The sequence below is a fragment of the Nomascus leucogenys genome, chromosome 8 (genome assembly GCF_006542625.1).
Source record: "Nomascus leucogenys isolate Asia chromosome 8, Asia_NLE_v1, whole genome shotgun sequence".
NCBI classification, from domain to species: domain Eukaryota; kingdom Metazoa; phylum Chordata; class Mammalia; order Primates; family Hylobatidae; genus Nomascus; species Nomascus leucogenys.
The window spans coordinates 49,383,945-49,408,618 of NC_044388.1; the positions used below are offsets into that span (position 1 = coordinate 49,383,945).

The 24,674-nt window shown below is 40.4% G+C and overlaps 1 long non-coding RNA gene across 1 annotated transcript in view; it reads right to left on the reverse strand.

Moving 5' to 3' along the window:
• Positions 1-1,147: 1,147 nt before the first annotated feature.
• Positions 1,148-24,674, reverse strand: part of LOC101179141 — a 152,168-nt gene continuing 128,641 nt past the window's right edge. The window contains exons 5-6 of the long non-coding RNA XR_001116239.2: positions 2,271-2,424; positions 1,148-1,459 (exon numbers count right to left, since the gene is read on the reverse strand). This is a non-coding gene — a long non-coding RNA (uncharacterized LOC101179141). The remainder of the gene's footprint in view (positions 1,460-2,270; positions 2,425-24,674) is intronic.

The following is a 24,674-nucleotide window of genomic DNA, read 5'->3' on the forward strand; positions in this document are numbered from 1 at the left end:
AAGTACATAAAATAAGTAGAACTTTCTGGTTTTTCAGCTATCTGTAAAATCAGAGTACTTCTTTTAAACTAGTTTGACTATCTAGTTCAGCACAACCATCACTTGCTATATTGTACCTAGTGACAAAAGCAGTTAATTTACCTCCCAAATATGCTCTTTTACAAGGAGGCAGTGACTTTATTTGGAAAAATTTGGCTTAATAAACTTTAATTGATGATAATATTAATAAACAAAAGAAGGATCAATTCACAATTACAGTTTATAAATAATAAGTAGTAGAAGACTCTGAGAATGTATTTATACATAAATTCATATGTACCATAATATATACTGGATGTAACTTACTACCATACCACGATAATATAAAACTACATGATTATGTATGTGTCTTGGTGCTTGCCTTCTTAGTTACTGGTAAATTGGCAGAGGTTTAAAATATAAAATTAGCTTCTTAACAGCTAGGCATAATTAGTTTTGAAATTCTTTTATCAAATCATTAAAACGTGAACACACAATGACTCACAAAAATAATTCAGTCTTGTTTGTTTATATGCTGGTAGGTATCTCTTTTATTCATCAGTTTCCCAGCTTGGCCTTCAACAGCAAGTGTTCCTTGAACCAAAGAGAAGCTGGTTCTTTAATTCCAACAACTCCCTCTGACAGGATTATCTAAGTGTTCTCTGCCCATCCGGATCCCTGGAGGGCCAACTTAGTGTGTTTGCGTGGCCTTGTCGTTTACATAGGATGCTGTTTTTGTTCTAACGCTAATCGCTGATCGTTTGTTTTCATGCTTGTGCAGACCGACAGGTAATCTTGCCGGTGACCTTCCTTCTATTCTCTTTGAGTTTTGCCATCGTCATTTGTCTCTACCCTCACACAATGATCTTCCTTAACTTCTCCTTCATTAAAAACAAATGTGCAAGGGGGTTTTGTGTCCTCCCAGACAGCATGAAATCCAACCAGAAGAAGCGGGGAAAGATAGACCAGTTTAGTAAACGTGATTAGTTAAATAATCAACATCAAGTGTGAAGCATCCAGTGGTGGTCTGCTGCAGAGTCGTTTAATGAAACGACATGCTTTAATGATGAAAACAAGCATAAATGCTCCATTGAAGAGTAGCTATTTTCATTATAGAGTAGAAACATTATGGCAATGAATTCGGTTTATTTACAAACCTAGATTCTTTTTGGCTCACTAAAAAAGTCGTGTTTGAAGTAGCAGGAATATTGTACATATGGTTTATCCGCCAAAGTGATTGCCTAAGAGGATGTAGTGTTTTTAAGGTCAGCACGATTTAGCTGACCACGTTTCATTTCGCTCTGTTTCCATTGAAAAGAGGCAGCCACAGTTACATGACTTCTGTAGATACAGAATCAATGATGACAGTGTTCTAAGAAGGCCATTGGTCTGGTGTCAAGCCTTTGGAAGTGCCTGTAGCGCCACAATTTTCACTGAAATCCTGCAGCTCAAGGAAGGGCATCCGGATTCATTCTGGGAAGGAAAAAGCAACAACTTTTACTGAGTGATCTCTGCAAGAGCTTGTTCTCCTCTTGCCCCCATCAGGTTAGACTTGTAAGCCTTGGAGCTCTGGGCTTTAACTCTCTCACCTGGCTGGAGATCTCCTCCTTCTCTCCCTCGCCTGTTTGCCTCGTCCAGCTTGCAGGACCCTTTGTACCTCCCCGGGGAGGAGCTGCCTGTGGAGCTGGACTGGGCGGGAAGGGAAAGTACCTGCACCTTTGCAGGGCCCACAGCAGGCCTGGTGGCAGGGACCACAGCACAGGCTCTGCAACTCCCTGACCTAGAATCAGAGTCCCCGGACCAGGGGCCACATGGGCCATGCCAGCAATGCCTGGACTTTCCAAGGAACTTCTTTCACAGGCTGGCAGGAGTGCTCCAGACACAAATGGACATTCCAGCTGCGAGTATCCAGGTTGGCATGGTTTATGTGGGGAGGGAAAGGCTTACGAGACATGCTATGATATTCAGCTCTGACACATTTCCTGGCGTTGCCTGACTTTTCTTTGTCCCTTTTCAAACTCTTTGCTGCACGTATTTGGAGTCCCAGCCAGCACAACATGTACCCACTTTCTTCCCCAAGCCATCCCTCTCCTATGCCTCCACTTTCAGACACGACACCATCACTTTTCACTTTCACCCCAGGATTAGCTCTGACCCCTTCCTTCCTTGTTTTACCTCCCCGTCTTCACATCTAATCAATTGCTGCAGCTTGCAGATTTTCTTTTTTTCTGTTTTCTCAGGCCACCACTCACCTGGAACCAGGCCCTCCTTGTGCCAGTCTTGGAATTTTATTGCTACGTAGCTACCATATTGGGCAAATTGGCACCAGATCAACCATCTGCTCTCTAAAATAGACACACACATTACATCACTGTTGCAGTTATTGATTCATTTTCTTAAAATTCACTGTGGGAAAGACAAGCAGAGTGAATTGAGGGAGATTGATATGATTACATCTATTTTAAATATATCCTTTATTAGTACTTCAGAACATGGCCTCCTCTCATCTCCCTACCTTCCTGCAGGTGCATGCTTCCTTTGTCAGACTAGCCCCCCCACACGCCATTGACTACGTCATACCACGGGGCTTGAGCATTGATTTCCTGCTGGATAAGCTCCAGTCTGACATTCATGATTCTCCACTGCAGGGGTTCAGTCCTAGCTCTTCCATCTCCCCTGGTGAAGCCAGCACCCCAAACACTCATTCCACAGTTCCTCCCACACCATGCCCCCTAATGAAATGCCTGCTCCCTGATTTCCCCCCATAGCTCCTTCATAAGCCACTGAAGTCTAACTTTCCCATGAAGCTTCTCGGTTGACTTCACCCATCAAGCCATCCCATTACTAGGTATATACCCAAAGGTCTATAAATCATGCTGCTATAAAGACACATGCACACGTATGTTTATTGCGGCACTATTCACAATAGCAAAGACTTGGAACCAACCAAAATGTCCAACAACGATAGACTGGATTAAGAAAATGTGGCACATATACACCATGGAATACTATGCAGCCATAAAAAATGATGAGTTCACATCCTTTGTAGGGACATGGATGAAACTGGAAACCATCATTCTCAGTAAACTATTGCAAGGACAAAAAACCAAACACCACATGTTCTCACTCATAGGTGGGAAATGAACAATGAGAACTCATGGACACAGGAAGGGGAACATCACACTCCAGGGATGGTTATAGGGTGGGGGGAGTGGGGAGGGACAGCCTTAGGAGATATACCTAATGCTAAATGACGAGTTAATGGGTGCAGCAAACCAACGTGGCACATGGATACATATGTAACAAACCTGCACATTGTGCACATGTACCCTAAAACTTAAAGTATAATAATAATAATAAAAAAGAAAAAAATGATCTCTTCTTACTCTCAAGTCATGGCTCATAGTGATTAAAGCCCTCCTTGGCTAATAATTAGCTACCTCTTACATTTCTGTCTTGAGAAGTCTCACTATTTGATACACATATTGTTCGTCTACTTTTTACCTATGTGCTCATTTCTTCCTGACAAGATTATGCATTCTAGAAGAATTCCAATGAGGTTCACAGATTCAGGGTTTTTTGTTTCAAATAGTCAAGGCTCTCCCCCTCTGAGCATTTACTTGGCGTTCCCTCTTATGCTCTTGCTTGTGATACTTAATTTGTTTTGTTTCTTCTTTGGACACCAATGAGAGTTTGTTTAATAAATAGATTATTTGCATAATAGTCCAGTAAGGTAGTAAAATTTCTTCTAGTGTTTTGTTTTCTGTGTAAAAGGTTTTTATTTAAATTTATTTTTCATTAGCTATTTGTTTTTGCTCCATTATTCCAACCGCTTTCAAAACAGAGTGCATCCCATCAATGGGAAGGGTGTGATTTCCTGAGCATCTTGAAGCAATTCTGTTTGTAATTCTGGGAGTAGTAACTGGGAAAGGCAGATTGTTCTATGGACACAGAGAGGAGGAGGAGGAGAAGATGGAAAAGGAGAGACCCTAGGAGGACTGGCACCTAGGGTGGAGAAGAGAAGGGCCAGTTTTGAACAGCAAGGCAGCCCTCGGGGACAGAAATGCCACATGTGGGTTTGACTGTTTAATGTGAAGTGTGTGCCTCACCTCCATCTTCACATCAAGAATCTTCAACAGAGCTCACACTGGTTCCTGACAATCTTATAAGAATGGGCTATTTGGGGGAACTAGAAGGGATGTTGATTTTCGCATCTGGGTCAACAAAGTGCAGAGGTTAGGAAGGCTCGTCCTGGCCCCTGGGACTCATCTAAGGCCTCTCAGTGTTGAGAGCCACCAGAGAGCCCTCTCGTCTTCAGATGAGAGATGCAAAATCAACTCACATTTATAGGGCTCTTCACAACTAACAAAGGAACGTCATCCTTACAGAAACTCTGTGTGGCAAGTGGGATGGATTTTGCTAATTCCACATTACGAACTTAAACACAGAGATTCAGAAAAGTTGTGTCATACGCCAGTAAGCAAAGAATTCAAAGCCATGGTCTGCTCTTTTAAAACAACAAACAAACAAACAAGCAAACAGAAAAACTAGGACCGTCTAAGTAGCGTCCGTTCTTCCTCCTTCTTCTCCCCGTGCTAGCTGGGGTGTGCCTGCAGACTCGCTTCTCTGGAATTCATAGCATTACTCTGCTGTGTCTGTTGTCAGTCTGCTTTCAGAAGAACAATTGCCCTGCTTTTCTCTTATACGTGAACTTTTACCTTAATGCTTAAAATGTTTGGCAATCTTGTCAACCTCTAGGTTTCAGGATACGTGTCATCAGAATCTGAATTGCATGTCCAGAATTATCCACACATGACAGTTCACATTCTCCCTCTTGTTAAGTCCTGTTCTATAGTCTCTCATTACTTTGTCATTTTTCATCATTATTTTCATCTTTCTCATCAAATACACATTTTGTAAACAATTGTGATTTATTATTATTATTTGCTTTTTGAATTCAGTTCCGCTGCAGTGGTTTATGAGTTGTTACTTTTCCTCCGTGACTTGCCTGGACGTTATTTGTCCAGTTCTCTCATGCTCACAAGCCCTTCTGGATCATGGGTCTATGATTCCCAGCATCTGTTTCCAGCTCCACCTTGAAATGCATTATTTGATGAAGATTTTTTTAATTTTTTTCTTCACATGATTTAATTCTTTGGCTAATCACTGTGATTAATCTTTTGGTTGAAAATTTCCAGTTGTCTTTTTAAATGGAAATTATTATTTCTCTCTTAATTTTTCCTCTAGTATGTTAGAGAGGCTCAGGAAATGGATTCTTAGTTATTTTATACCCTCTCACTGAGTAAAATTAATGTGCTTTAAAATTAATGCCATTAAGAAGCAATTGTTATTTGTAGTAGGGAAAATGTGCAAGAACCAAAATGCCCAACTTCTAAGGGAGCTGTTAAATAAATTACTCAAGTCCTCTGAAACAGAGCATGATTTATAAATATAAAAAATTGGAAAGGGTTTAAAAGATAATTGTAAAATTAAATGCAATATAGCCATAAAACCATGTTTTTGAAGAATAGGTCTAACAAAAGTGCACATGGTACAATATTGAATGAAAAGATTTCAGGACACAAAAATATACATGCAATTTGATTCCAAGTTCCTTCTATTCTTAATAAATATGATTAACTTCGTATGAAACAAGCTACTTCTCATTTTAGATGTGTGCTTATTTTGCTTAAAGTGAGAATTGCAGTTTCATTGTATTCTTCTGCTTTTAATTTTTAGTATAACAACATAAATGGTACCTATTTTATTGCATCTATTCCAACACAGAGAAGTATATGGAGAAGAGATGCTGTCTGTGCTCTCCTGCAGTACATGCCCTAAGCCCACAGAGAGCAGGTTAGGCGTGGAGGGAGAGGAGGGTAATCTGGGTGAGGGATTCACTCATGCTAAAAGGGCCCTGGCTCCCCTGGACTCATCTCCCAATTAACATTTCACTGGTGAGCCGGTGTGCGATCCCAGTGGAAACAGGGAAGGCATTGAGTTAAAATGAGGTGTTCTAATAAGAACTTAATTCCACGGACCCTTTGATTATGAAGTGCTTCAGAGAAGGGTGCGGAAGGCTTAAGAAGAGATTTGAAAGACTTCTCGCACTTAGTTTCCACCAAAGAGAATTTTGAACAATGAAGCCAGTGAAACAGAAACAGATGGCTCAAATTTTCTTTGAAATGTAGACAGATTGAAGAGGAAGAAGTCTGGCAAAAATACATTTGGGATATGGCCAAACTGAAAACATTTGAGAAATGGTATGAAACACTTTTGGAAAAGCATGAAGGTGCCTGAAACACTCGCACTAAGTGTAATGTGATGGGGACACACGAAGAAATGGAGCTTGTACCGACAAGGCCACGCATTCTGGTCAACCATGGCCACCATGGCTTCATTCTGAGGGAGGACAGACACTGTCGGCTGGTGGCTCCACCTCAGCGACTGGAACCATCTGTGTGACTGCAACACCCTATGAGACTGTAACTACCTGTAAGAATGAAGCTACCTGTGTGTCTGAAACACTCCGTGAGACTGTAACTACCTGTATGACTGAACCCTGTGAGACCAAAACACCCTGTGAGACTGCAGCTATCTGTGTGGCTGAAATGCCCTGTGAGATTGTAACTACCTGTGTGACTGTAACTACCTGTGAGACTGAACAGCCCTGTGAGACGGCAACTATCTGTGTGGTTGAAATGTCCTGTGAGATTGTAACTACCCGTGTGACTGAAACACCCTGTGTAACTGAAACTATCTCTGTGGCTGAAGCGTGCTGTGCAAATGAAATTACCTGTGTGGCTGAAATGACCTCTGAAACTGTAATTGCCTGTGTGACTGAAACTATCTGTGCAACTGAAATGGCCTGCATGGCTGTAACTCCCTGTGCGACTGTAACTCCCTGTGCGACTGTAATCCTGTGGACTGAACTCCTGTGCACTGAATCCTGTGGCTGTAACTCCTGTGGCTGTAACTCCCTGTGCGACTGTAACTTGCTGGGTCTCCTTTTGCTTGTCTCTAACTTGAAGGCCTTGCAGTGGATGATCTGACATTCTTTAATGGAGTAGCCACCCGACTACCATGTCTCTTTCCCTCTCTCTGGGAGTGAGAAGCATTTAAGCTGCTTTTCGTGGAGACCAGGAAACATTCCTGAAAGAAATATTTGCCTGAGAGCTACAAAATCTTTGGTCTAAGACTTGAGTACCTTTTTTTTTTCTAAGACAGGATCTCACTCTGTCACCCAGGCTGGAGTGCAGTGGCATGATCTTGGCTCACTGCAGCCTCAACTTCCCAGGTTCAAGCCATCCTCCTGTCTCAGCCCCCAAAGTAGCTGGGACTACAGGCATGTGCCACCATGCCTGGATAATTTTTTGGTATTTTTTGTAGAGACAGGATTTTATCATGTTGCCCAGGTTGGCCTCAAACTCCTGGGCTCAAGTAATCTGCCTCAGCCTCCTAACGTGTTGGGATGTGTACCCATTTTTCAATGGACCTTTCTTTGGTAACATTTAAGTGAAAAAGTATTAATGCGTGTTTATGCTAATAGTCAGGTAAAAAGAAAACAACACCCACAGCAAAGGGCATGGAAATATAAATTTCTGCTTCGGTTTCCAAGGGGCTGATCCTTGTGAGGAGATTGGAAAGTCTTCAGTTGGGGCATTTGAGTCCAGGAAGCGAAGGAAAACCCAGGAGAACTTATTAAATGCGCCATTTCAAACAAAGTAAAGATGAAATGACCTTCAGGTAAAGAAGAAAACACTGAAACACAATGAAAGGAGAATAAGAGCCCTATGATTTACAAATTACTTTTTAATTTTTAAATTGAGGATATTTCCCCAAAGTATATCAGGCTTTGGAATGCTGGCTGGGGGCGGTTGGAGGAGACAAAACTATAAACAAGAAAGAGAAGTTACAGGGGAAGCTGGCATGAATTCTGCTTTCCATGCCTTACTTACTAACTCGTGGAAAAAGGGCAGAGGCACACGGGCACACGGAGATGGTCAAAATGGGAAGCAGAAAGGGTCAGAGAAGCCAAGCTGTGGGAGCTGGGAGGTCAGCAGAGACGGGACAGGCTTCCTGATCCTGAGACAAGTGCACCTGGTATGGCAGTGGCTACCTGCGAAGTGGGGAAAGCTAGCAGCACTAGAGTTTCCTGGGGGAAGGATGAAGGGAGGGTGGCTGATGTAAGGAGGTTTGCGGAAGCAATCTGAGAGCGGATAAATCCCTCAGTACCCCCGCCACCTCCACGTGCCTGCCTCCCCCCTAGTGGGGCTGAACTCCGGAGGCTTTTTCTCTGAACAGAGTCCCTGGAATGGGGCTCTAAGCATAGTTGTGTTATACCCAAAGCAAGGGACCTCACTGACTGCATGATTTAAAATATTCACGTAATTTAGCGATGAGCATGTGTCAAACTCATTTCAAACTTTCTCTAAGGAAAGAAACCTGAGACAAGCCTACTGAAATACTAACCCTTGCTAGGAGCATTTTAATGAAAAAGGCTAAGTGAGATCTCTCTCTCAGCCTGACTATAAGGTAAAGAATATCTTGTTAGAAATCATTAATCCTGCTGGCCGACTGCTTAAACATTTGATCAGGAATTAACATTTCTTCTAAGAGGGAGGTTGTAAATTATATCACATGAAAAGTTCTGTCCTAGACCAGGTTTGATTTTCCTGTGGGAAACCTGACCAGCTAACCAGTTCGAGCCAGGGCTCGGACCCGGAACCAAGTGAGGACTTGCTAAAACAGGGATGGGGTGGAAGCAGCTTTCCATAAGACAGGCCTACCAGCATGCCAAGTCAGTTTATCATCGCCATGGCAATACCCGCGAGTTACTGACCCTTTCCATGCGAAGACCCGATGACCCGAAAGTTACTACCCTTCCCTAGGACGTTCTGCATACCCCGCCCCTTAACTCACATGTTCCCTAGGACGTTCTGCATACACTGCCCCTTAACTCACATGTTCCCTAGGACGTTCTGCATACACAGCCCCTTAACTCGCATGTTATTAAAAGTGGGTATAAATGGGACTGCAGAACTGCCCTGAGCTGCTCCTCAGTGCCTATGGGGTAGCCCCGCCCTGCAGGAGCAGTCACAGAGCATAACGCACACTGCTGCCTCAGTAAAGCTCTTTTCTTCTGCCTCTGGCTTGCCCTTGAATTCCTTGCTGGACAAAGCCAAGAACCCTCATAGGCTGAGCCCACTATGGGGCTGACCTGCCCTGCATCAGTACAACCAGAAAATTGCTATTGGAATTTTCCTAAAAGCAGATAAGATATTGGATTTAAGAAACCAGAACAAGATGCTAAAGACATTTTTGCAGAATCAAAGCATGATCTTGATGAAGAAAAACAAGGTAGGAGAAATGAGAAAAAAAAATAGAGTCATGAAGAGGGCTCTGGGAAGATGGCAGAGGGGGAAGCACCGGGAATCCACCTCCCCACCTAGTCAACTGTTGCCCTGGCGGGATCTGTCTGATGTAGCTATTTTGGAACTCTGGAGTCTATCCAAAGGCTTTCAACTTCCAGAGTAAGGCTTGGATGTGCAGCTTTCAGCTTGGCAGCCACCCCCACCTTACCCTTCAATCACAGAGCAGCCAGCCATGCATGAATCCCAGTTTAAGTGTTGGACACGTAATTTTTAAAACATTTTTCTCTCTCTTTCTTTTCATCTGTCATTTGCTCTACTTTTGGTACACGTTGTGCTACATGATTTTATTTTTTAAGCTTTCTATTACTTTTTAAGAGAATTCCTTCCTGCAGCTCATCCTTCTGCTCCCACACGCCCACTCCCAGGACTCTGGAGCCGTGAGACTCAGCCTACTGCTCTCTGATCACTATAGCTCTGCAGGACTCATGGCTAGGTCAGCCTCTACAGAGGAAAGTGCTGACTACTTGGTCTTTTCTGAGTATTCAAAGCCTCTCTCTGTTCTTATCCTTGTTCTTATTATTTTAGAGAATGAATTTAATTTTTTTTTTTTTTTTTTTGGATGGAGTCTTGCTCTGTCACTCAGGCTGGAGTGCAGTGGCACAATCTCGGCTCACTGCAAGCTCCGCCTCCCGGGTTCATGCCATTCTCCTGCCTCAGCCTCCCGAGTAGCTGGGACTACAGGCACCCGTCACCACACCCGGCTAAATTTTTTTTTGCATTTTTAGTAGAGACGGAGTTTCACTGTGTTAGCCAGGGTGGTCTTGATCTCCTGACCTCGTGATCACCTGCCTTGGCCTCCCAAAGTGCTGGGATTACAAGCGTGAGCCACCACGCCCGGCCAAATTTAATTTTATTCCTTTTATTGATGCTATGATACATTTTCCAATAAAAAGCCCAAAGGAACAAATATGCAGAGTGTGCATCCAGTGTGCAACTTCCCCAGCCACGCTGTTCTTCTGTCCACAAGGCACAGAGTCTCGGGTGGTCTCTCCGGGATATTCCATCTATATGTAAACAATGTGGCTGTATCCTGATAGCTTTGCGTTTTCATCTTCACTGATGTCTACAGGGATCAGGGAGATCTCGTCCACATGAGGCATCTCATGTCTGTGTAGCGGCTCAGATTACGAACATATTTTTTGTGTTTCCCTTTGGTTTCAGTCATTTGCCATCGTCTTTGTGAACCTCACCAATAAAACAGAAGGTGCTTTTTACTTCTGCCATGTCTGGTTGTTCAGCTGCAGGGTGGCTATTGATATAGAGCCCTGCACATTCCACAACCTCAAATATTAGAACTCCTGCCATCGGTCTTGCTTGCCCTTCATTCTTGCTGGTCAGCTATCATTTTTGGGTCCCCATTAACCATTCTTCTTGAAATTTCTTTGACTATACTCTTGGTTATCCTGTTCCCTGAGTCCCATGTATTTATTTTTGTTCATTTATTTACCTTATTTGGTAGAGCACGTTTCCTTTACCTTAAGAAATTGTCTGAAAAAAATGTTTTTCTTCTACCTTCCTCCTCAATAGATAGTTTGGCTGGGAATAGAATTTTAGATTAAAAAATGGTTTTCCTTTGGAATTTTGAAAGTATTGTTTCTTTGCAGTCTACCTCCCAATGTTGTTGCTGGGAAAAAAAGAAAGTTAAATTCTAATTCCCATCCCTTTCTTGTGACCTGTGGATGCTGTCGCTGCTGCTTTCTTTTCTTTCAGAAAGCTTGTAGGATCTTACTTCATCCTCACCATTTTGAAATGTCAGTGATTTGGGTTGATGTGAAACTATTTTCATTGATTGTTTTGGACTTAGTGTCTCCTTCAATCTAGAAACTCATTCTAGGGAATTATTAAAATTCTTACACTGATGTTTTCTCTATTTCCTAATTTCTTTTTGGAAATCAGGACATTTATTAAGAATGTGAAGTGAGGATGGATGTGAGTGAAAAGTATCCAATAAAACCCCACTACAAGCGTATAGCTTTTGGTCATTTTTCCATGTATAGGTAAATATTTATTTTCCAGAATGAAATTATAAAAAAGATTGTTTTGTGATTGTCTTTCTTAGCTTGTGAGTATATACTCAACTTTACTGGGGAATATTTTAATGTTAATATGAACATGTCATTTTCATTAGAAAATTTTCATTATATTCTGGTATATTATCATACAGTGAAAACTTCTAAAGGTGACTTCATTCGATACTTTTTTCCCAGTTAGAAACCTCATGGACAAAACAAGCCAGTAAGTCATAAATGAGGGACATGTATAAAATAATTTATAAACAATCACACAGTGCTCAAGGGGTAAACGTGTCCCAAACTAAGTACTGAACAGTTCAATGTAGGGATGGTGATCTACAGAAAGCTCATATTTTCATTTCGAATTGACCTTATATGGAAGTAGGTATTTGAAATTGAAAAATGCAATAATACGTATGGCACAGGTTCTGGAAACAAAGAAGCAAACAAAAACATTTGACTTCTATTTAGGAAAGCATGTTCCAGAAATCATGTCCTCTAAAGTAGTAAGAAATTATGTGTTCATGAGTCCAAACTGGGCTACTTCTGTAGGTGCTAAGTAAATGCTTGTTAAAAGAAATTATTAAAAAAGAAATGTAGGTTAGTTTGCTGGGGCTGCTCTAACAAATACCATAGTCTGAGTGGCTTGGACAATGGGAATTTATTTTCTCACCATTCTGGAAGATGGACGTCTGAGACCCAGGTGTGGGCAGGGTTGGTTTCTCCTGAGGTCTCTGCCCTTGGCTTGTGAATGGTGTCTTCTCCCTGTGTCCTTGCCTGGTCTTCCCTCTGTGCATGTCTGTGTCCTCATCTCCTCTTCTGATGAGGACACCAGGCATACAGTATCAGGGTCTACCCTAATGATCTCATTTTAACTTAATTACCTCTTGAAAGGTATTCACATTCTGAAGTACAGGACGTTAGGTCTTCAACACAGGAATTTTGAGGGACGCAATTCACCTCATGACACAATGAATGAATTACGGAACCATGAGAAAAGTCAGAGGGGGAAGAAAACTCCTAGAAAGCTATTAACAAACTGAGCATTTCTCATAAAAATGATTTTGCATTCCATGGTTTGATGAGATGGGGAGATATGCTCAGAAGGGGTGGCTTGTCCCACCTGGGATTTCCTGAACCAAGCAAACCTAAGGAGGACTCTTGGCGACACTTGCCGAGCCCCGTGTCTGTGTGTGGAAGACCTGCCTGACTACATAGACCACAAAACCATGCCTCATGACCCCTCTCAGCTGGTGATGTGTTCAGGCAAAATCAATAGACTTCCATGTCTTGCCCCTGCAAGCACCATTCTATATTTAGGCAAGAGAAAATTGTCTTTGCCCTCACTCGGCCATTGTGTCGTGTGAAACAACAGCTTACTTGAATTTTATAAACTTGGCTCCTATCAGATAATGGGACACATATTTCCTGGTCCCCCAACCCTGCCCTCACCAGCCACCACAGACCTGCCACGCCACTGTTCCCAAACATGTCTGTGTCTTGGAATCACGCGAGTGTTTAAAGAGTTGCTGCCTGCCTCTCCCAGCCCAGACATCCTGCTTCAATTAGTCTGCGGTTGTGGCCTGGCCACGGGTATATTTTTAAAGCTCCCTAGGTGATTCCAATGAATTTGAGAACCCTATCTCAGGCTAGTCTACATGAACTCTCTGTCATACACTCTATAGCACTTACTTTGTGACCAGCACTGCCCTAGTAATGACTGGTTACTACTGACTGTCCTCCCTACCGCACTGTAAGTTCTTTCAGAGCAGGGATGTCAGCTGCATTCTTCACTTTGAGGTACCCAGAGCCCCACATTGCACTTACATGAGATATGAGGGTGATTAGGATAAACACATTTGTCCCCAGCCTCATCTTTTACAGGTGCAGGAGGTAGATCTAGTCCCAGGTGGCATGACAGACTTCAAAGCTTCAAATCTTCACCCTGTTACATTCCACTTTTTAAAACATTTAGGGCCAGGCTTGGTGACTCATGCCTGTAATCCCAGCACTTTGGGAGGCTGAGGTGGGAGGATAGCTTGAAACCAGGAGTTCAAGACCAGCCTGGGCAAGATAGCCAGATCCCATCTCTATCAAAAAACTTTTAAAAACTTAGCCAGGTGTGGTGGTACATGTCTGTAGTCATAGCTACTTGCGTGGCTAAGAGGAAAGGACCACTTAAGTCCAGGAGTTTGAGGCAGCAGTGAGCTATGATCATGTCGTTGCACTCCAGCCTGGGCAACAGAGCAAGACCCCAACTTAAAAAAATAATTAGGTAATAATTTAAAGTTGGCTGACCAGTATTTTGGTATGCTTAGCAGGAGGGAAATGATATGCAGTTAAAGAACTTTGAGATCCTCGGATATTTGGTGAAAATCTCAATCATCCTAGACTGTGGAACTCTAATTTCTCAGCTAAATTCTCAGTGTATTTTTGGCATATAATTTTTCAGTATAAATTTATACATACATAAAAAGATGTATTAGAAATTTATATTAGAAACCTTAAGATTTGTCAATTAATGTATCTGTGATGAATGTCTATTAGAAATGAAAACGTTGTAGATTGCAGCTGGGACTATTACAGTTCTTTTTTATTTTTTTAATTTTTAAAATTATTTAAAACGTTTTAAATAAGAAATGAATCCACTAAACAATCCACAAAGAAAGCCGTCTGTCTTAAAGGTTCCCATGTTCCTAAAACTCCCGAAATGTGTAGTTTTTCTTTGGTAATTTAATTTCTGTCTCTGTCCATCCAATTTATTTGTGATTAATCATAGATTTATTTTATCTTATTATTTCAATAGTTTTGGGGGAACAGGCGGTGTTTGGTTACATGGATTTCTTTAGGTATGATTTCTAAGATTTTGATGCACTCATCACCCGAGCAATGTACACTGCACCCTATTTGTAGTCTTTTATCACTCACCTCCCTCCCACCCTTTCCCCAAAGTCCCCAGAGTCCATTATATCATTCTTATGCCTTTGCATCCTCATAGTTTAGCCCCTACTTTTAAGTGAGAACATACAATGTTTGGTTTTCCATTCCTGAGTTAATTCACTTAGAATAATGGTCACCAAGTCCATCCAGGTGGCTGCGAATGCCATTATTTTGTTCCTTTTAAGGCTGGATAGTATTCTATGGTGTATATATATATATATATACACACACACACACATACATATATATATATACACACATACCATATATATATACACATACCATATATATATACACATACCATATATATATGTGTGTGTGTATATATATATATTTACCATGGTGTGTGTATATATATATATGGGCATTTATATGTGTGTGTATATATATATATATATAAATATATATATATATATATAAATGGTGTGTGTATGGTATATAAATGGTATATATATATATATATATATATATGGTGTGTGTGTGTGTGTATATATATATCACATTTTCTTTATCGATTTGTTGGTTGATGGGCATTTAGGCTGGTTCCACATCTTTGCAGTTGCGAATTTTGCTGCTATAAATATGCATGTGCAAGTGTCTTTTTCCTATAATGACTTCTCTTCCTCAGTACTGAGATTTCTGGATTAAATAGTTCTACTTTTAGTTCTTTAAGGAATCTCCACACTGGTTTCCATAGTGGCTGTACTAGTTTACATTCCCATCAGCAGTGTAGAAGTGTTCCCTGTTCACCACATCCATGCTGACATCTATTATTTTTTGATTTTTCAATTATGGCCATTCTTGCAGGAGTAAGGTGGTACTGCACTGTGGTTTTGATTTGCATTTCTCTGATAGTTAGTGAGGTTGAGCATTTTGTTCATATGCCTGTTGGCCATTTGTGTATCTTCTTTGAGAATTGTCTATTCATGTCCTTAGCCCACTTTTTGATGGGATTATTTGTTTCTTTCTTCCTGATTTGTTTGAGTTCTTTGTAGATTCTGAATATTAGTCCTTTGTTGAATGCATGATTTGTGAATATTTTCTCCCATTCTGTGTGTTGTCTGTTTTCTCTGCTGATTATTTCTTTTGCTGTGCAGAAGTTTTTAGTTTAATTAAGTCCCATCTATTTATCTTTGTTTTTGTTGTATTTGCTTTTGAGTTCTTGGTCATGAACTCTTTGCCTAGGCCAATGTCTAGAAAAGTTTTGTTCTTCTGATATTGTGTTCTAGAATGTTTATAGTTTCAGGTCTTGGATTTAAGTCTTTGATCTATGTTGAGTTGATTTTTGCATAAGGTGAGAGATGAGGATCCAGTTTCATTCTTCTACATGTGACTTGCCAATTATCCCAGCACCATTTGTTGAATAGGGTGTCCTTTCCCCACTTTATGTTTTTGTTTGCTTTGTTGAATATCAGTTGGCTGTAAGTATTTGGCTTTATTTCTGGGCTCTCTATTTTGTTCCGTTGGTCTACATGCCTGTTTTTACACCAGTGCCATGCTGTTTTGGTAACTATAGCCTTGTAGAATTGCTTAAAGTCAGGTAATGTGATGCCTCCAGATTTGTTCTTTTTGCTAAGTCTTGCTTTGGCTATGTGGGCTCTGTTTTTGTTCTATATGAATTTTAGGATGTTTTTTCTAGTTCTGTGAAGAATGATGATAGTATTTTACTGGGAATTGCCTTGAATTTATAGATTGCTTTTAGCAGTATGATCATTTTCACAATATTGATCCTACCCACCCATGAGCAAGGGATGTCTTTCCATTTGTTTGTGTTGTCTATGATTTCTTTCAGCAGTGCTTTGTAGTTTTTCTTGTAGACATCTTTTACCTCTTTGGTTAGGTGTATCCCCAAGTATTTTATTTTTTGTAGCTTTGTAAAAGGAGTTCCACAGCTTTTGTAAAAGGGGGTTTGTAGCTTTTGATAAAGGGATTGAGTTTTTTATTTGATTCTCAGCTTGGTCACTGTTGGTGTATAGAAGTGCTACTGATTTGTGTACATTGATTTTGTATCCTGAAACTTTACTGGACTCATTTATCCGATCTAGGACCTTTTAGGATGAGTGTTTAGGGTTTTCTAGGTATATGATCATATCATCAGGAAACAGCAACAGTTTGACTTCCTATTTATCAATTTGGATGCCCCTTATTTCTTTCTCTTGTCTGATTGCTGTGGCTAGAACTTCAAACAAGTAGAAAAAACAACTTCAAAGAAGCTCTAGAATGATTTAGGGAGGGTTCCACCTTTCTCTATCTTTTGGAATAGTTTCAGTAGGATTGGTACCAATTCTTCTTTGAATGCCTGATAGAATTCAGCAACGAATCCATCTGGTCCTGGACTTTTTTTTGTAGGCAATTCTTTAAAATTACTCTTTCAATCTTGCCGCTTGTTATTGGTCTGTTCAGAGTTTTTGTTTCTTTCTGGCTTAATCTAGCAAGGTTGTATCTTTCCAGGAATTTATCCATCTATTCTAGATTTTCTAGTTTGTGCACATAAAGGTATTCATGGTGGCCTTGAAGGAGCTTTTGTATTTCTGTAGTATTGAATGTAATAGCTCCGATTTCATTTCTAATTGAGCATATTTGGATCATGTCTCTTCTTTTCTTGGTTAACCTCATTAAAGGTCTATTGATTTTATCTTTTCAAAGAACAAAATTTTGTTTCATTTATCTTTTATTTTTTTTTTGTTTCAATTTCATTTAGTTCTGCCCTGATCTTTGTTATTTCTTTTCTTCTGCTAGATTTGGGTTTGATTTGTTCTTGTTCCTCTAGTTCCTTGAGGTGTGAGCTTAGATTGTCTATTTGTTCTCTGGATTCAGACTTTTTGATGTGGGCATTTAATGCCATCAACTTTCCTCTTAGTCTCGCTTTTGCTGTATCCCAAAGGTTTTGATCAGTTGTGTCACTATTATCATTCAGTTTAAAGAATTTTTAAATTTCTATCTTGATTTCATTGTTGACTCAAGGATCATTCAAGAGCATATTATTTAATTTCAATGTATTTGTATAGTTTTGGAGATTCCTTTTGGAGTTAATTTCCAATTTTATTCCACTGTGGTCTGAGAGAGTGCTTGATTAATTTCAATTTCCTTAAATTGATTGAGGCTTGTGTTTTTTTTCTTTTTTTTTTTTTTTTTGAGACAGAGTCTTGCTCTGTCTCTCAGGCTGGAGTGCAGTGGCGCAATCTCGGCTCACTGCGAGCTCCGCCTCCTGGGTTCACGCCATTCTCCTGCCTCAGCCTCCCGAGTGGCTGGGACTACAGGTGCCCACCACCACACCCAGCCAATTTTTTGTATTTTTAGTAGAGATGGGGTTTCACCACATTAGCCAGGATGGTCTTGATCTCCTGATCTCGTGATCCACCTGCCTCAGCCTCCCAAAGTGCTGGGACTATGGGCGTGAGCCACCACATCTGGCCGAGGCTTGTTTTGTGGCCTATCATATGGTCTATCTTGGAGAATGTTCCAAGTGATGATAAAAAGAATGTATGTTCTGCAGTTGTTGGGTAGAATGTTCTGTAAATATTTGTTAAGTCCATTTGTTTTAGGGTGTAGTTTAAGTCCATTGTTTCTTTGTTGACTTTCTGTCTTGATGACCTGTCTAGTGCTGTCAGTGGAGTATTGAAGTCCCCTCTCACTATTATTGTGTTGCTGTCTCATTTCTTAGGTCTAGTAGAGCTCCAGTGTTACGTGCATATATATTTAAGACTGTGATATTTTCCTGTTGGACTAATCTTTTTTTATCATTTTATAATATCCCTCTTTGTCTTTTTTTTTTAACTGTTGTTGCCTTAAAGTCCTTTTTGTCTGATGTAAGAATAGCTACTCCTGCTTGCTTTTGGTGTCCATTTGCATGGAATATCTTTTTCCACCCCTTTACCTTAAGTTTATGTGAGTCCTTATGCATTAGGTGAGCCTCTTGAAGACAGTAGATACTTGGTTGGTGGATTGTTATCCATTCTGCCATTCTGTATCTTTTAAGCGGAGCTCTTAAGCCATTTACATTCAATGCTAGTATTGAGATGTGAGGTACTGTTCATCATGCTAGTTGTTGCCTGAGTACCTTGTTTCTTTTTCATTGTGTTACTATATTATAGGTCCTGTGAGCTTTATGTTTTAAGAAGGTTCTATTTTGGTGTATTTTGTGAGTTTGTTTCAAGATTTAGGATTCCTTTTAAGCATTTCTTGTAGTGCTGGATTGTTTGTGGTGAATTCTCTCAGCATTTGTTTGTCTGAAAACCTCTCCTTCATTTATGAAGCTTAGTTTTACTGGATACAAAATTCTTGGCTGATAATTATTTTGTTTAAGGAAGCTAAAGACAGGATCCCAATCCCTTCTGGCTTGCACAGTTTCTGCTGAGAAATCTGCTGTTAATCTGATAGGTTACCTGATGCTTTTGCCTCACAGCTCTTAAGATTCTTTCCTTTGTCTTGACTTTAGATAACCTGATTACTATGTGTCTAGGTGATGATCTGTTCGCGATGAATTTCCTGGGTGTTCTTTGAGCTGCTTGTATTTGTATGTCCAGAATTCTGGCAAGACCAGGGAAGTTTTCCTTGATTATTACCTCAAGTAAGTTTTCCAAACTTTTAGATTCCTCTTCTTCCTCAGGAACACCAGTTATTCTTATGTTTGTTCATTTAACATAATCCCAAATTTCTTGGAGGCTTTTTTCATTAATTTTTTTCTTTGTCTTTGTCAGATTGCATTAGTTCAAAAGCCATGTTTTCAAGCTTTGAAGTTATTTCTTCTATGCATTTGATTCTATTGTTCAATCTTTTCAGTGTATTTTGCATTTCTCTAAGCATGTCTTTCATTTCCAGAATTTATGATTGTCTTTTCCTTATTATATCTATTTCTCTGGATACTTTTTCTTCCATATCTGGTATTGCTTTTTAATTTTCTTTAAGTTGCTTTTGATCTTTCCCTGGTGCCTCCTTGAGTAGCTTAATAATCAACCTTCTGAATTGTTTTCCTGGCAATTTGAAAATTTCTTGGTTTGGGTTCATTGCTGGAGAGCTAGTGTGATCTTTTGGGGGTGTTACAGAACCTTGTTTTGTCATATTATCATAATTAGTTTTCTGGTTCCGTCTCATTTGAGTAGACTTTCAGTGGAATGATCTGAAACTCAAGGGCTGCTTTTCAGATTATTTTGTCCCATGGGGTGATCCCTTGATGTGGTGTTCTCCCCCTTCCTCTAGGGCAGGGCTTCCTAAGAGCCAGACTGCAGCAATTGTTATTGTCCTCTGGATCTAGCCACCTAGTGGGGCTACTGGGCTCCAGGCTGGTACTGGGGAAGGTCTGCAAAGAGGTAAGGCCAGAAACGGCTTCCCTTGGCTGAAGGTGGAGATCAGGAGTGCCTACTGCTGATCTTCCCACTGCTTCTTCTACTCTTATATTTTGCTGGGCTCCCTAAATCAATTTCAGCTCTAAGTAAGGTTAAATCCTTCCCCATGATCTGGATTTTCAGGTTCTCCATTGGGGAAGTATGTTCAGAGGCCAACTTTTCCCCCTCTCACACTTGGGGAACACATAGTTTTTCGACTGTCTCACAGCATTTGCAATGGCAAGCCACTTTTTTCAAAGGCTCTTTGAATTCTCTTGGTTTTCCTGGTATGTTCCTGTGGTGGTTCTTGGAGAAAAAGTTCACAATGTGAATCTCCAAACACTGTTTTGTTCAACTAAGTGGGAACTGCACATTAGTTCTGTCTCCTATCCACCATTTTTTCCTAAAACCCTATTATGATTCTTATCTTCAAAATTTCTTATGGGTATAAAAAGAAAGAATGCATCTGATTTGCTTAGCACAGTTCCTGCTTTTATGGTAAGAGTAAAAGGAATCCTGACCAAGTTACACATCTAAATGGAATACAATTTTATAGGGGCCTTTGTGAAAACCCTGCCTCCTCTCTGTCCACACCCATTTCCTCCACTCAGAGGAGTTAGCAGGTGCGTCTGTTTCCTCCCGGAGATGTTATGGATCTCTTTTTGTTACTCTAAGTTAACAGGGTATGCACAGTCCTTTGCATTCAATTATAAATGGGCCTGGTGCTCTTTGGGGATTAGTTCTATTTCTTTTGTGGTCTATTTAAAGTTTTTCCTTTTCTAAAGTTAGTTTTGGCATTTCATATGTTCCAGGAGAATCATCCATTCCAGTTTATTACATTTTCCAAATTTATTTGCATAGAGTTAAGCAAAGTTATTTTATAATTTTCTAAGAAACATTCTATTTATTCTTTAAAAGAATTCCTAGGACATGTTACACAATGCGACAGATATAAAATTATACACTCTACAAAAATCAGTCTGCTTCTAACATTGTTCCTCAACCACTTAAGAGTCCTTCATGGGAATCATTACTATAAACAGCTTATTTTGTAAGCTGACAAAAATGTTCAATTCAACTGGCTTGTAATATCCCCATAAGTACAGTTGTAATAGCATATTCTATGTCACAGGTTTGAATTCAGAAAATATAGCCACTTCATTGTTCACTCTTAAGTTGCTAATTCACAAAGAAACTGCATGTCCACTTTGCCCTGTAAAAATTCAAGTTATACACCAATTGTTTTATATCTCCCTAGTCCTGTTCCCCAAGGTCACCAGCAACTTGAGGGCTTCTAATTAAAGACTGAAGCTCAGATGACAATTCAGGGAAATTAAGAGCTTTGCTCAGCTCTATGCAAATAAATTTGGAAAATGTAATAAACTCAAATGGATGATTCTCCTGGAACATATGAAATGCCAAAACTAACTTTAGAAAAGAAGAACCTTTAAATAGACCACAAAAGAAATAGAGCAAATCTCCAAAGAGCACCAGGCCCATTTACAATTGAATGCAAAGAATTATGTGTACAGTTCCTAAATGTCATTTTTTCTAATCTGCGCAATTGTACCTTGTACTAGAAGTTCGGGAAAGCCAAGGCACTTCCATGCTGTGTCACATTTTGGAGTTGCAATCTGCATCCCCTGAGTGGTTTTGCTTGGTTGGGTGAAATGCCAACACAGAGGACCTGTGGATGGGCACCGTGGCAGAACACAGGAGGGAGACAGCACTATGAGTAGGACATACAGGGTAAACAGCCACCAGGAGCAGGTTTGTTTGTCTTTTGCATTTATGAAAAATATACAAATGATACTTAAATGCATACAGCACTGAAGGAAAGATACTTAAAAAAATATTTGTAACTAGCAGCATGGCAGAATTATTTGTTTATCTTAATCCTTTGGCCAAACAAATGTTTAACAAGGATTTAATATTGAAAAAAAGAAGAAAAAGCCAGCAGAGAAGAATGAAGCACCAGGTCCCTTCTATATGCAAAATCCCGTATCGCCCTTTGGATCCTGCATAAGTCACCAGAATGGCTTAGCATTAGTGGGAGTTAGGATATAATATTTCCTGCTTATGAGTACTTGGCACACACTATTATATAATAAATGCATCTGACCAGAGATTCTAAACTGTCAACGTGTAGGAAGATTGAGAGTCAAAGACTTAAAGGATGATTAGTTACAATTGAATACACTTTAATAAATTTAAAGTAAAGTAGAGAAATGGGAGAAATGGGCAGTGAAGGCTGGGAAGAGAGTGGAAACGATCTCTTTGTTTTTGGTCAGTTACCAGAGGCTTTGAATTTTTTTATTCTGGCAGTGCATTAGTGGAGTTAGTACTGCAGATGATTCCAGGAGTACCTTTCAGACTCTTAGGCTTTTTCTGCCTTTAGTTAATTGCCTTATAACTTGCTTGATTTCTTTTTTACTGGATGTGTTCTATGACAAATTTGGAAATACATGAAATTGGTTTTTCTCTTTGCTTCTCTAAAATTTTTTTTTTGAAGGGATCCACTTTTAGAGACAGCATGGAGAAACTTTGCCATTCTGCGCCAATCCTGGTGATCAGCCTTTTAGTGCTCTTTCTAATGCTTTTCTAGAAAGCTCTCTACAGGCCTCTTCTATGAGCTTCTTAGTGTCCAAAAATGTCTTTGAACACCCCACTCCTCAGCGCTGGAATGAGAAGTTACAGATGCTCTGTACTCTTCTCGATTTTTTTTTTTTAACACAAAACGCGTCAAGAGCTTACAACTTGTCTAAGTCACATATTAACCTGGCTCTGCAAAATGCATCAGAACCCTTTGAACATCTTGAATCTGGACAGTTACCTGGAGATCAGCTCTGCAATGGACAAATCTCACAAACTTTGGTGCTCCCTATAGCTCTTTGACACCAAACCAAGTTCTCCAGAACTCCATATGTGAAGTGCCTATTTTCAAATTTTAGCCATTCATTTGCTGCAAGGCTGGTTCAACATACGCAAATCAATAAATGTAATCCAGCATATAAACAGAACCAAAGACAAAAACCACATGATTATCTCAATAGATGCAGAAAAGGCCTTTGACAAAATTCAACAACCCTTCATGCTAAAAACTCTCAATAAATTAGGTATTGATGGGACGTATCTCAAAATAATAAGAGCTATCTATGACAAACCCACAGCCAATATCATACTGAATGGGCAAAAACTGGCAGCATTCCCTTTGAAAACTGGCACAAGACAGGGATGCCCTCTCTCACCACTCCTATTCAACATAGTGCTGGAAGTTCTGGCCAGGGAAATCAGGCAGGAGAAGGAAATAAAGGGTATTCAATTAGGAAAAGAGGAAGTCAAATTGTCCCTGTTTGCAGATGACATGATTGTATATCTATCTAGAAAACCCCATTGTCTCAGCCCAAAATCTCCTTAAGCTGATTAACAACTTCAGCAAAGTCTCAGGATACAAAATCAATGTACAAAAATCACAAGCATTCTTGTACACCAATCACAGACAAACAGAGAGCCAAATCATGAGTGAACTCCCATTCACAATTGCTTCAAAGAGAATAAAATACCTAGGAATCCAACTTACAAGGGATGTGAAGGACCTCTTCAAGGAGAACTACAAACCACTGCTCAATGAAATAAAAGAGGATACAAACAAATGGAAGAACATTCCATGCTCATGGGTTGGAAGAATCAATATCGTGAAAATGGCCATACTGCCCAAGGTAATTTATAGATTCAATGTCATCCCCATCAAGCTACCAATGACTTTCTTCACAGAATTGGAAAAAACTACTTTAAAGTTCATATGGAACCAAAAAAGAGCCCGCATCGCCAAGTCAATCCTAAGCCAAAAGAACAAAGCTGGAGGCATCACGCTACCTGACTTCATTTTTGAATATATTCATATAATTTAAAAATTTACAGAAGGATGTAACAACAGAAAATCTCCCTCCCACTCCTCTCCTTCTCAGCCAGGTCCCTTCTATGTGCAAAATCCCGTATCACCCTTTGGACCCTGCATAAGTCAGCAGAATGGCTTTGTAAGAGGCACTGAAATTCTGGGCTGCTGTAGGGACCCAGGTATTCTTGCAGCCATAATTCCCTGCTGGGGCTGTACATAGAAACACCTGCACAGCTTGAAGGCAGATACTCAGTTGCCACAGCATAGATTAAAACAGGCCTGAGCATGCCATGTAGAGCTGTGGTAGAAAAGCTTTGTACCACAGTCCCAACATCTCCTGTAAACCCAGAAATCAAATTGGTGTAGAGTGTGTGATACGCTGATGGACCATACAAAGGCTAGCCACAAGAGGAGGGTTCTCAGTGTGTCCAGGTAGCTGCCATTTACAGTGACCATCTGGAAGGTCGCTGACCAGGGTCTTTCTTGCCAATCATGCAAACTGTATCTCAAAACACAAGTTGGAAATCTTTGCACTTCATTGTATACACATCTTACTGTTTTGTTTTTTGTGCTTTTTTTGAGATGGAGTCTCACCCAGGCTGGAGTGCAGTGGCGCGATCTCAGCTCACTGCAAACTCTGCCTCCCAGGTTCAAGCGGTTCTACTGCCTCAGCTTCCTGAGTAGCTGGGATTACAGGCACCTGCCACCATGCCCGGCTAATTTTTGTGCTTTTAGTGGAGATGGGATTTTGCCATGTTGGCCCCAGGCTGGTCTCAAACTCCTGACCTCAGGTGATCTGCCCACCTCCGCCTCCCAAAGTGCTGGGATTACAGGGGTGAGCCACCACGTCTGGCCCAGGTTACTCTTAGTACAAACAGTTATGCCAGACGTTCTTAATTTTGTAGCACAAATACTGTGTGCCAGGGACTGTCCACGTATTATTTTTAATCCTTACAACCATCCCATGAGGTTAGGCATTCATATTTTTATTCTAGAAGTGAGCAGACTGAGGAGCTAGGAGAGAGAAAGTCACTTGCTCAATTTCATA